Here is a 14,519-nt window from a genome sequence, read left to right as displayed (position 1 = left end):
AGAAAATGACAATATTTGTATGGTACTTCTGGGCAAATGGACTTCATGCAATGATAAGAGGTAAATGACCTGGGGTCTCCTAGGGTTGAGGGGATCAATATGTTCTTATTTCTTCTTACCCATTAGAGAGGCACAGGCTGGGATGTTCTCTTTATGGTTTCTTTGGTGAGACTGGCTTTTTATTCACTGCTTTTGTTCACTGTTGTTTTATGCTGCTAGGTAGGATAGCAGAACTCTAGAGTTAGACTGGAGTTAGAAATTGGGTTGGAGTTCCAGTTGAACCACTCTGAGCCTGTTTCTTTGTCTTAAAATGAGAACAGTTATGATCCTCCTTCTCTTTCTTCTGTAAACGTGTGATGATCAATAGAGATAATAAATTATATGACTATGCTTTTAAATAGATGGTTATTTTTAATATAATTTAAGCAAACTGCAGATACATACATCTCTTTTGTCACTTGCAAGAAGAAATAGATTCTTTTGTTTTATATACATATATGTGTCTGTGTATGTATATAAATATATTTAATATATAATGGCATAGTGTCACAGTATATCAGTGAGGGCTTCTGACTCCAAAGCTAGGAGAGAGAATTGCAAAATTTCACAATGGCAATAAAAATTAAGGATTATGAGAGATGTATTATATTTATGCAAATATTTCTTTCCCTTTCATGCATAGTATTTTTTTAATAATGATTAATTCTAATTATGCGTTCTGAGAATTATTACACATAAGTATCTAATGTTCATCTGTTTTAATGAATTTTTTTAAATAAAAGGGATAATGAATAAAATTTATTATTAGCTTATTATTAGTGACCCATGTTTTTCTGAAAGTCTGGCTATTTATGCCATTGTTTTCCCTAAATAATAAATTTAATTGTTTAATGGAAGCGTATTCTTTTTTTTTTTTTTTTTTTTTTTTTGAGATGGAGACTTGCTTTGTCGCCCAGTCTGGAGTGTGGTGGCGCGATCTTGGCTCACTGTAACTGCTGCCTCCTGGGTTCAAGTGATTCTCTTGCCTCAGCCTCCTGAGTAGCTGGGATTACAGGCGCATGCCATCACACCCGGCTAATTTTTGTATTTTTAGTAGAGATGGGATTTCGCTTTGTTGGCCAGGCTGGTCTTGAACTCCTGACCTCAAGTAATCTGCCCGCCTCCTCCTCCCAGAGTGCTGGGATTACAGGCCTGAGCCACCATGCCCAGCCTAATGGAAGCATATTCTAATGGTTGGAAAAACATTTAGGAACAAACAGCGTCTGGCCTGGTAGACTAAAATCCACAGAGGAACAGGTGAATATATTAATTCTATCAGTCTGTTAGCTAATCAAAATATTCTGTTCCTTAATTCTTCCTTCCTAGACTCTATGTGTAGAATAATCCTTGGCACTCTTAATGAAGAACTAGTCTGATGCCAGTGGTGAAAAATATTTTTTGGTTTTACTATACATTGTGTATATTTCCCTATACTTTTAAACGTACAGATATTTTATTCTCCATGTGACCACTTTGTAACTACTAATATGGGTTGGCTCTGTGTCCCCACCCAAATCTCATTTGTTGCTCCCATAATTCCCACATGTTGTGGGAGGGACCTGCTGGGAGATGACTGAATCCTGGGGACAGGTCTTTTCTGTGCTGTTCTTGTAATAGTAAATGGGTCTCACGAGATCTGATGGTTTTAAAAATGGGAGTTTCTCTGCGCAAGCTCTCTCTTTGCCTGCTGCCATCCACAGAAGATGTGATTTGCTCCTCCTTGCCTTCCACCATGGTTGTGAGGCCTCCCCAGCCTTGTGGAACTGTAAGTCCAATAAACCTCTTTCTTTTGTAAATTGCCCAGTCTTGGGTATGTTTTTATCAGCAGTGTGAAAACAGACTAATACAACTACTTCTCCATTTATTTGATTTTTAAAAAAATGCAAATTCTTATTAGTTTAAGCTTATTTTATTTCCTTATTATCTGCGTATATTTCTTCACATATTTTCTCTTTACTAGTTTTCTTCCCATTTTTAAAAGTCTGATCTTTTCTTCTTTTGTTTTGGCATCCCGTATCATTGTATTTTTTTTTTTCTGTTGGGCAGTATGCTACTCTTAAGGGTATACTACCAATATTAATAATTTAGATACTTCCACTACTAATAATTTAGAAAGTATTTTGAGAAAGTATTTTTCATATGAATTATTTATTTGATTCTCATACCCATCTTTTGATAGGATGTATACTCGTATTCCTATTTTACATTTGAGGAAAGTGGAGCACAGAAAAGTGAGGGACCAGGCTGATACATATAACTGGCAGACTTGAACCAAGATTTCAACTCTAAAACCCACACTTTTCCCAGTAAACTTCATATTTATATCAGATAAGTATAGTGACTTGAGAGACTTGCCTCGAATTACAGATTCAAGTGAATGATTTCTTTAGGTAGAATGAAATTTTTCTTTGCTAGGAGAAATTGGAAGTTAGGGTAAGCCAAATACTGTCAGTATGTGTCTGTGTATGTATGCCTATGTATGTGTATGAGTGTAAATGCCTTTATGTTTTATCAAAAGCTCCAGGCCCATTGCAAAAGATTCAAACAGAAGAAGAAAATAACATGAAGAGACTAGAATTCCATCACCCAGAGAATATAATGGGTAATATTTTGTTGAACAATCTGTTACTCATCTCTATATGAATATATTTGCATTAATATGCATTTTCCATAAACTGATTCATCTGTTCATGGTATCCTATTATCTGACCATTACCAATTGATAATTTGTTATGAACATCTTCCTGTGTCTGAAAATAGATCTACTGTATCAGTTTTTTTTTTTTTTTGAGACAGAGTCTCACTTTGTTGCCCAGGCTGGAGTGTGGTGGCTCGATCTTGGCTTACTGCACCCTTTGTCTCCTGGGTTCAAGTGGTTCTCATTCCTCAGCCACCTGAGTAAGTGGGATTATAGGCATGCACCACCACACCTGGCTAATTTTTTGCCATGTTGCCCAGGCTGGAATTCCTGGCCTCAAATGATCTGCCTGCCTCGGCCCGACAAAGTGCTGGGATTATAAGTGTAAGCCACTGTGCCCGGCCTACTTTATCAGTTTTAATAGTTACCTGGAATTTTATTTTGTGGCTGACTGTGTATATATCTCATTTATACTTGTATTATTATCTGCTTCAAATAAGTTCTTGAGTGTCATTGTTGGACTTTGGATATGTATTGGCAGATTGCCTTCCTGAAAAGATACATAGTCTTATTAATAGTTAAGAGAGCCTCTGTGTACCACAGTTCTCAACAATACTAGGTATTAATCTTCTTTTAAAAAATATTAACAATGTATTTTATTTACTTCCATATGTCCAAAACATAATTTTAAGTCAATATTGAAATATTATTAAAATAATTTAGTTTTTTAATTTAGTATTCCATATGTCCAAAACATAATTTTAATAGTCAATATTGAAATATTATTAAAATAATTTAGTTTTTTTAACTTAGTCTCTGAAGTTGTATATGTATTTTAAAAATATACTTTATTTTATTTATTTAATTATTTTTATTATTTTTTTTGAGTTGGAGTCGTGCTCTGTTGCCAGGCTGGAGTGCAGGGCCGCGATCTCGGCTCACTGCAGCCTCCTCCTCCTGGGTTCAAGCGATTCTCCTGTCTCAACCTCCTGAGTAGCTGGGACTATAGGCGTGCGCCACCACACCCAGCGTTTTTTTGTAGTTTTAGTAGAGACGGGGTTTCACCATGTTGGCCAGGCTGGTCTCGAACTCCTGACCTCAGGTGATCCGCTCACCTCGGCCTCCCAAAGTGTTTGGATTACAGTTGTGAGCCACTGCGCATGGCCATCAACTTCCTTTTTAAAGCAGTTTTTGGTTCATAGCAAAATTCCGTGTAAAGAGTTTTCCCATATATCCCTTGCCCTGACATATGCACAGCTTTCCTCACTATCAACATCTCCCACCAGAGTGGTAAATTCATTATAAGCAATGAATCTACTTTGACACATAATTATCACCCAAAGCCATAGTTTAGGGTTCACTTATCGTGTTGTATATTATGTGGGTTTGACAAATGTATAATGACACATATCCCCCATTATAGTATCATACAGAAATAGTTTTATTGCCCTAAATATTCTCCGTGCTTCACCTTTTCATCGATGCCTTCTTATCTCCAACCCTTAATCTTTTTACTGTCTCTACAGTTTGCCTTTTCCAGAGATGTTTCCCTTTTTTAATTTTTGAAAACATATTTGCCTATCTTGCTTTACTTTATATTTTGATTAATTAGAAAAGTTGGCCAGTATTTCATGTTGGCATTAATATTTCTTTGGTGCATTTTATATTTTTGTGTTTTGCACATTTGATAAAGGCTTTAATTTTATCTATAGCAACCAATTATTTATCACATATTGATATTTTTCCAATTTAACATTTATCTTTTAATTTTGTTTTATATTCTTTATTCAGAAGTTTAAATTTTTTTGTAGTCAAGTTAGTCTTTGAACTTGGAACCAACCCAAATGCCCATCAGTGATAGACTGAATTAAGAAAATGTGGCACATATACACAATAGAATACTATGCAGCCATGAAAAAGGATAAGTTCATGTCCTTTGTAGGGACGTGGATGAAGCTGGAAACCATCATTCTGAGCAAACTATCGCAAGGACAGAAAACCAAACACTGGATGTTCTCACTCGTAGGTGGGAACTGAACAATGGGAACACTTGGACACAGGGTGGGGAACATCACACACTAGGTCCCCCACAGGGAGGGGGGAGGGATAGCATTAGGAGTTATACCTAATGTAAATGACTAGTTAACGGGTGCAGCACATCAACATGGCACATGTATACATATGTAACAAACCTGCAGGTTGTGCACATGTACCCTAGAACTTAAAGTATAATAATAATAAAAAGAAAGAAAAAAAATTAGTCTTTGAAAACAATTTCTATTTTTGGTGTTTTTGCCAAAGAGCTACTAAACTCAGGAAAAAATCAGAAGTTAGTGTTTTCAATATATTTCTGATAAAATTGCTTTATTACAATTACATATTCAATGTATGTAGAAACTTAATTTAGTTGAATTATACGGATACCATTGTCTTAAATGTTTGATAGAATTCACCCATGAAGTTACCTAGGCCCAAAGGTTTCTTTGTGGGAAGGATTTTAATTATGAATTCAAATTCTGTAGCAGATAAATGATTAATCAGACTTTTGGATTCTCCTTGTGTCAGTTTTGGTAATTTTCAAGGAATTTGAAATTTAAACAAAATTCAGGAATTTTATTTAATTGTAAAAGGTATTGGCACAAGACCATTCATAATATTTATCTTTTTAATTTTTGTAAGATCTGCAGTGATAAGCCCCTTTTCTTCCAATATTAATAATTCACATATCACCTCTCTTTTTTTATTAGTCTTGTTTAGGAGTTTATCAATTTCATTGATATTTTCAGAGAGCCAATATAGTATTTTGTTGATGTCTCCATTTTCTGTTTTCATTGATTTCTGCTGTCGTCGCCGCTGCTGCCTCCTTTTTCTTTCTTCTCCTCCTCCTCCCCCTCCTTCTCCTTCTCCCCCCTTCCTCCCTCGTCCTCCTCCTCCTCCTCCTCCTTCTTCTGTCTCTCCTCTCCTCTCCTCTCCTCTCCTGTTCTCTTCTCTTTTCTCTCTCTCTCTCTCTCTGTCTCGTTGGAGTGTAGTGGTGTGATCTCGGCTCACTGCAACCTCTGCCCCCCTGGGTTCAAGTGATTCTCCTGACTCAGCCTCTTGAGTAGCTGGGATTAGAGGCGCATGCTACCACATCTGGCGAATTTTTGTATTTTTAGTAGAGACAAGATTACACCATGTTGACTGGTCTTGAACTCCTGACCTCAAGTGATCCACCGGCCTCGGCCTCCCAAAGTGCTGGGATTACAGGTGTGAGCCATCACGCCTGGCCAACATTTATTATTTTCTTCTACTTTTGATTTAATTTTTTTCTAGCTTCTTAATGTGGAAGATTAGAGTGTTAATTTTTAAACCTTTCTTTTTCTAATGTAATCATAAATGTGTAAATTGACTTTTAAGCAATGTTTTAGCTGTGTCCTACAAATTTGGATATATTGTGTTTTCATTGTTATGTACTTGAAAATATTTTCTAGTTTCACTTGTCACTTTTTTCTTGATCCATGCGTTATTTAGAAATGGGGTGCTTAATTTCCAGACATTTGAGATTCTTTGTGATATATTTTTATTATTTATTTTTAATTTGATTTAGGTCAGAGAACATACTCTGTATGACTTCAATCCTTGGAAATGTGAGATTTGTTTTATGGCCCATGAGATAGTCTATCTTCGTTAAAATTCAGTGTGCACTTATATAGAATGTATATTCTACGGTTGTTGGATGTATTGTTTAAATGCCAGTTAGATAAAGTTGATTGATAGTGTTTTTCAAACCTTTTATGTGTTTATTTTTTCGGATCTGTTTCTTTCACTTACTGGGGGAAGAGTGTTAAATTCTCCAACTATAATTGTGGATTTCTTGGTTTCCTCTTTTAGTGCTGTCAGGTTTTGCTTCATGTATTTTGAAGCTCTGTTGCAATAAGCATACACATTTACAACTATTATATCTTCTTTATGAACTAACCATTTTAACATATGAAATTTCTTTCTGTCTCTGTCTCTTTTTCTCTGACAGAGAGAAATTTCGTATGTTAAAAGGGTTAGTTCAAAAGGTTGTTTCTTTATTGTGGTTTTCAGAAATTTGCTTGTAATGCTTTTTGTCTTTTAAGTTTACTTTTATATGAATAGAACTGCTCTACTTTCCTCTTGATTAGTGTTTGCATAAAATTCTTTTTCCAGTCTTGTTTTCTAAATTGTCTATGTCTAAACTATGTCTATATCTATATATATCTATCTATCTGACTACCTACCTACCAACCTACCAAACTACCTATCTCTATCTATCTATCTATCTATCTATCTATCTATCTATCTATCTATCTATCTATCTATCTATCTATCTATGCTTTTCTATCCAGTCTGACAATCATTGCCTTTAATTAGAATGTTTGACACATTTGTGTTAAGTGTAATTATTGATATGGTTAGGTTTAAATTCATTATCTTATTTGTTTTATAGTTGTACTTTTGGTTTTTGTTTCGATTGTTGTTTCCTTTTTGCTTCCTTCTCGTCTTCTTCTAGGTTAATGTATTTTTCTTTTTTTAGTATTTTATGCTTTTCTCTTCTCTTGGCTTTGTTTTTAGTAGCTCTAAGGATTACATTTTATTTCATGATTATATGATCATATCTATTATGGTCATATCTACAGTGAATTAAAATTATACCACTGTGAGTATAAGAGCCTTCCCAGAGTTCACTTATATTTTACTCCTTTCCTTCCTTTGTGCTATTGCTGTCATACACTATTTTTTCTATATGAAAGAAAATCCTGGTCAAGCATGGTGGCTCACGCCTGTAGTCTCAGCAGTTTGGGAAGCTGAGGTGAGAGGATTGCTTGAGACCAGGAGTTCGAGACCAGCCTGGCCAAAATAGCGAGACCTCATCTCAACAAAACATAAAAAAATTAGCTGGGTGTGGTGGTGTGGACCTGTAATCCCAGCTACTCCAGAGGTTTAGGGGAAGGATTACTTGAGCCCAGGAGCTCCAGGCTGCAGTGGGCCGTGATGGTGCTACTGCATTCCAGCCTGGGCGACAGAGCAAGATCTTATCTCAAAAACAAAACAAAACAAAACAAACAAAAAACTTCACTATAAATTGAAACTGTTAAATAAGAGAATCCCCATAATAAATTATTTTTGTTTAGACAGTTCCTTTTTAAAAAAGTTAAGAAATGGAAAAAAAATCTTATGTACCTACTATTTACCATTCCTTGCATTCTTCCTTTATGTAAATTTGAAGTATGATTTTCTTTCAGCCTGAAATATTAATTGTACATCAAGTCTGCTGGTGACACATTGTCTCAGGTTTTATCTGAAAATGTCTTTATTATATCTTAATTTTTGAAGGATAATTTACTTGGGAATAGATTTCTAGTTTTTTTCTTTCAGCATTTTTAATAATGTTCTGTTGTCTTCTGGCTTGCATAGTTTTTGATGATACCTAAGCAGACGTTTTAAATCATTATCTGTATGATATCTTTTTTTTTTCCTTTGTCTGCTTTTAAGGTTTTCCCTTTTTATTGTGGTTTTCAGAAATTTGGTTGTTATGTGCTAGGTTTAGTTTTCTTTGTATGTATCCTGCCTGGGACTTTTTGAGCTTCTTGGGTCTATAAATTTTTATCTATATATGTACATACATATATTCAGAAAAGTTTTGAACATTATTTTATTGAAACTGTTTTTCTGTTTATCCTCCTTTATTCTTTTTCCCTTGGGGACACAGTTCATGTGTGTTAGACTGATATTGTTTCATGAGTCACAGGGACTCTTATTTTTCTCAATATTTTTTCTTTCTGTGCCTCAGTTTGTACAGTTTCAATTATTCTGTACTTAGGTTCTCTAATCTTTTATTCTGCAGTATCCAATCTGCTGTTAAGCCCATATAGTGAATGTTTTTGTCTCAAATAATGTATTTTTTCAGTTCTAGATGTTGAATCTTTTTAATAGATTCTATTTTTCTACTGAGGATCTCTATCTGTTAATTCATTCTATCTTTTCCTTTAAATACTTAGATGTAGTTTTAATAGCTTGTTTTAATTTCTCATTTTGCTGTAACAAATTACTGCAAACATAGTGGCTTAAAATAATATAAATTTATTATCTTACAGTTTTAGAAAGGAGAAGACTGAAATGGTACTCACTGAGCAAAAGCCAAGATGTCAGCAGGGCTGTGTTTCTGGAAGCTCTAGGAGAGTGTTTTCTTTCCTTTTTCAGCTTCTAAGGGGCTGCCTTCCTTCCTTGGCTCTTGGCCTCTTTCTGTCTTCAAAGCCCACAATAGCCGATGAGTCTTTTTCCTAGTTTATCACTCTGATGCTGATACTTCTGCTTTGTCTTCAACATTTAAGGATCTTTGTGATTGTACCACTTGGATAATCTAGGATATGCTCCCTATTTTAAGGTCAGCTGATTGGCAACCTTAACTGCATCTGCAATCTTAATTCTCCTACGTTATGTAATACAGTCACAGGTTCTAGGCATCAGGATATAGATATCTTTGAGGGGTCACTGTTCTGCCTACTGTGTAACTCTTTTTAAAAATTCTTGTTTGGTAATTCTAATATCTGTTTCGTTTTCGATTTGTTTCTGTTTACTTTTCATGCCCCCATTCCCACCCCACCCCACCCCACCCCTACTTCCCTGATATTTTATTGGTTCCTTGCATGTCTGATAATTTTTTGTTATATGCTAAATATTTTGGATATGATATTATTGACAGTTTGAAATTTATCTTTTTTAAACTAAGTATCACATTTTGTTTCAGTGGGCAGTCAAATTTTTGATGGACCAATTAGGTCTTTCAAGGTTTGTTTTTAATCTTTGGGTGGGTCTAGAGTATTTTACCTCTAAGGCTAACGTAGTCTTACTCCTAAGGTGTGTGTCAACAACTGTGTAGAGTTGGAAATTTTATCCTATTTATGTGCTAACTGGTTAGCTTCTTATGGTTTCATTGATGCTATCAGAAGACATGAGTTTCCACGATCAGAGATAGAGGACTTTATTATTCATGGCACAGGTGACATGAGCATCGATAATTTGTGTCAGTTTTCCTTGCCCCTGAATCACAGGAGTGGGGTGTGAATGCACCCAGGTGGTTGCCTGCAAATGCAGTTGGATGTGTTATAGAAGAGGAATCCTGAGTGTAGGAAACCCAAGTAGCATATAGTGTGCAGTAAGCATGCCTGCTTGTTGCTGTTGGAGGCAGATACTTTAGGCAAATCTTGTTTTATTACACTTTGCTTTGTTGTGCTTTGTAGGTATTGCATTTTTTAAAAAACTGACGGTTTGTAGCAGTCCTGCCTTGAGCAAGTCTACTGGTGCCTTTTTTTTTTTTTTTTTTTTTTTAACAGCATGTGCTCACTTTGTGTCTCTGTGTCTTATTTTGGTAACTCTCCCAATATTTAAAACATTTTTGGACGGGGTCTTAAGATGGCTGCCAGGTGACTGCTTTCTGACAGAAGAAAAGATGTGGAGTGGGCTGCTACCTCCTGGCCTAAATGAAAGTGATGTTGAGTGAAACTCTGAAGATGAAGGTACATTGGAGGACTCTGGACTTAACTTACAAGAAGATAAAGAGGATGGGAGTATCAGAAAAACAGAAATCATAGATTCTCGATAGATGAACCCAAAACTGAAACAGAGTCGAATGTAATGCCTATGAAGAGAGTCCTTTTGGAATTCCCCTAGACATGTAGAATAAATTTCAAGAATTACATAAAAAACATTCTGAGCAGAAAAACGCAACCTCAAGTTTCAGAGGGAAAAAAAGAAAACGCTCCAGAAAAGATAAACTGAGGAGTGAAAAAGAATCTCACAGTGAACAGTCCTCAAATGAAACCCAGTGGAAGGAGCTTACTCAGTATTTTGGAGTCAGTGATAGATTTGACCCCCATGTTAAAGGGAAAAAAGTTGAGAAATCAGGCCCTGAAGAAAGGATAGACCAGTCTTTGGAGGAGTGGAATATTGAGAAGACTGAGGAACTCAGAAACCAGCTAGCTCCTTGAGAGCTTGGTGTAAAAATTGCCAAAGCAGTTGCCTGCCACAACTTTGTAAAAGCCAAAAAGGAAGTTGAAAATTCACAGGCTGCCCGAAAAAAGAAGAAACTTGCATGGAGGTTAGAAGCAAAGAAGAGATGGGAAACCAAAAGCGACATGGGATATGTGTAACTTGCCAGAGTGCTTCAAGACATTTGTAGACTCAAATGCTCAATTTACTGAGAACGTTTTCCTGCCTACGTTAAATATGTCAGAAAATTGATAGCACTAGAACAAGAAATAAGCATAAAATTTGGGAGTTCGATTATCAGCTCTTTTCAGTCTTTCTCTAAGGACTTTGTCCTATTGAAGTGAATAAAGTGAAACATTCTCATATTTGTATAAGGGGAAATGTAAGAAAAAATATAGAAAAATAGGATGAATTTTGTTTATTTATTTGTATAGACCCACGGTGTAAAATTAGTTTGGCTGTGTTTCATTCTTTTGGTTTAGCATAGCCAGTGGGCTTCTCATACTTTCTTTCTTTTTTTTTTTTCTTGTTTCCTTTTTTCTTTTCTTTCTGTCTTTTTTTTTTTTTTTTTTTTTTTTTTTTATTGAGACAGAGTCTCTGTCACCCAGGCTAGAGTGCAGTAACATGATCTTGGCTCACTGCAACCATTGCCTTCTGGGTTCAAGTGATTCTCATGCCTCACCCTCCCAAGTAGCTGGGATTACAGGCAAGTGCCACCACACCCAGCTAATTTCTTTTTGTATTTTTGGTAGAGACGGGTTTTGCTGTGTTGGTTAGGTTGGTCTTGAACTCCTGTCCTCATATGATCCATCTGCCTTGGCCTCTCAAAGTTCTGGCATTACAGGCATGAGTAACCATGCCGACCTTGTACTTTCTTATGTTCCCAGTGTAACTACATGTTTACTGGAACTGTGTTTTTAAGATTGACAGTTGTTTATAATGGATTAGTCGTAAGTGCCAAAAAGTTTCAATTGACATTGTCTTTACAAATAACTTGACCTTAATGTTATGAAAGGAGTTACTGATTTTTTATTGGAGACAGTAGACTTGATATTTTAGAATTGCATAGTAAAAGCAATTTACTAATTTTTTTGTACTTTCAGATAAACTATTACAATAAAGAAAGGGGCAGAATATAGTATTTGGAAGATGATTTAAATTCAGCAATGCCTATAAATGGCTTCCAAAGTATCTTTCTCAGCCATGTCATTCTTTAAATTATGAGATGGTTCTTAGAAGTGAAAATGGTGTAATTGTATTAAGCAGACAGTTATAACTCAAGATAGTATAACTTTGAACCTTCTAAAAATTTTCGTTATTATTATATATTATGTATACATAAAAAAGGTGATCTGTTATCAGTGATCTTTGATGTTATTGTTGTAATTGTTTTGCAGTACCATGAACCATGCCCATATAAGATGGCAAACTTAATTGATAAATGTATGTGTTCTAACAAGAGAGATGGGGCACCACAGACCAGCTGTTGCCCCATCTCTCTTCCTCTCCTGGGGCTCACTATTCCCTGAGACACAACAACGTTGAAATTAGGCCAATTAATAACCCCACAATGGCCTCTAAGTGTCCAAGTGAAAGGAAGACTCACATGTATTTCACTTGAAATATAATGCTGGAAATGATAAAGCTTAGTGAGGAGGGCATTTAAAAAGCTGAGATAGGCTGAAAGCCAGGCCTTTTGCACCCAACTAACTGTTTGTGACAGGTTGTGAATGCAAAGGGAAAGTTATTGAAGGAAATGAAAAGTGCTACTCCAGTGCACACACAAATGATAGGGAAGCAAAGCACCCTTATTGCTGAGGTGGAGAAAGTTTTAGTGGTCTGGATAGAAGATCAAACCATCCACAACATTGCTTTAACTCACAGCCTAATCCAGAGCAAGGTCTTACCTCTCTTCAATTCTGGGAAGGCTGAGAGAGATGTGGAAGCTGCAGAAGAAAAATTTGAAGCTAGCAGAGGTTGGTTCATGAGATAAGGAAAGAAGCCATCTCTATAACATGAAAGTGTGTATGGTGAAGCAGCAAGTGCTGATGTAGGAGCTGCAGCAAGTTATCCAGGAGATCTAGCTGAGATCATTGATGAAGGTGGCTACATTAAACAACTGATTTTCAGTGTAGATGAAACAGCCTTATATTAAAAGAAGATGCCATGTAAGGCTTTCCGAGCTAGAAAGGTGAAGTCAGTTCTTGCCTTCTGAGTTTCAAAATACAGGCTGACTCTTGTTATGGGCTAATGTAGCTAGTGATTTGAAGTTGAAGCCAGTGCTCATTTATCAATTCAAAAATCCTAGGGCCCTTACAAATTATGCTAAATCTACTCTGTCTGTGCTCTCTAAATGGAATAACAAAGCCTGGATGACAGCATATGTGTTTATAGCATGGCTTATTGAATATTCTAGAGCCACTGTTGAGACCTACTGCTTAGAAAAAAAGATTTCCTTTAGAGTATTGTTGCTCATTGACAATGTACCTGTTCACCCAAAAGCTCTGATGGAGATATACAAGAAGACAAAAGTTTTAATGCTTGCTAACACAACATCCATTCTGCAGCCCATGGATCAAAGAGTAATTTTGACTTGCAAGTTTTATATCATTAAGTCTAAATGTAAGAAATACATTCTGGAAGGCTATAGATGCCCTAGAGACTGATTCCTCTGATGGATCTTGGCAGAGTACATTGAAAAATCTCTTTGGTGAATGGAAAGGATTCATCATTCTAGATGTGTGTAGGAATATTTCATGATTCATGGGAGGAGGTGAAAATATCAACATTAACAGAAGTTTGGAACAAATCGATTCCAACTTTCATGAATGACTTTGGAGGGGTTTAAGACTTCAGTGGAATAAGTAACGCAGATGTGGTGGGTATGTGTGAAGCTACCAACCTCTGCTAGCTTCAAATTTTTCTTCTGCAGCTTCCACATCTCTCTCAGCCTTCCCAGAATTGAAGAGAGGTAAGACCTTGCTCTGGATTAGGCTGTGAGTTAAAGCAATGTTGTGGATGGTTTGATCTTCCATCCAGACCACTAAAACTTTCTCCACCTCAGCAGGAGAGCTAGAATTAGAAGTAAATCCTGAATATGTGACCGAATTGCTGCTGTCTTATGATAAAACTTTAATGTATGAGGAGTTGCTTCTTATGGATGAGCAAAGAATGTGGTTTCTTAAGATGGACTCTACTGGTGAAGATGCTCTGAACATTGTTGAGATGACAAACAAGGGTTTAGAATATTACATAAGCTTATATGATAAAGCAGGGAAGGGTTTGAGAGGATTGACTCCGATATTTTTTTCTGTGATGGGGTCTTGCTATGTTGCCCAGGCTGGCTTTGAACACCTGGGCTCAAGCAGTCCTACTGCCTCAGCCTCCCTAGTAGCTAGGACTTCAGGCCTGCACTACCGTAACCAGCTGAGATTGACTCTAGTTTTGAAAGATGTTCTACTGTGGATAAAATGCTATCAAACCACATCTTATGGTACAAGGAAATCTTTTGTGAAAGGAAGAATCAATTGATGTGGCAAAGTTAATTGTTGCCTTATTTTAAGAAATTCCACAGCCACCCTAGCCTTCAGCAGCCACCATGCTGATCAGTTAGCACCCATCAACATTGAGGCAGACCCTCCACCAACAAAAAGATTACGACTTGCTGAAGGTTCAGAAGATTGTTAGCATTTTTAAAAGCAAGAATGTAATTTTAAAGTAGGGTTTGTACATTCTTAAAGACATAATGCTATTGCACACTTAATAGACTGCAGTATAGTATGAACATAACTTTTATATGCACTAGGAAATCACAAAATTTGTGTGACTTGCTTTATTGTGATACTCA

At 36.2% G+C, this 14,519-nt stretch overlaps 1 protein-coding gene and 1 pseudogene across 12 annotated transcripts in view; both read left to right on the top strand.

Moving 5' to 3' along the window:
• The window catches only part of DENND1B (DENN domain containing 1B), a 280,347-nt gene that overhangs the window by 24,734 nt on the left and 241,094 nt on the right, over positions 1-14,519 (top strand). The gene's annotated exons all lie outside the window — the stretch shown is intronic.
• LOC144340839 (protein FAM204A pseudogene) lies at positions 10,030-10,952 on the top strand (annotated as a pseudogene).

This window comes from Macaca mulatta, chromosome 1, assembly GCF_049350105.2.
Source record: "Macaca mulatta isolate MMU2019108-1 chromosome 1, T2T-MMU8v2.0, whole genome shotgun sequence".
NCBI lineage: Eukaryota > Metazoa > Chordata > Mammalia > Primates > Cercopithecidae > Macaca > Macaca mulatta.
The sequence above is the reverse complement of the archived record's forward strand: the minus strand, read 5'-3'. Positions and strand labels throughout refer to the sequence as shown.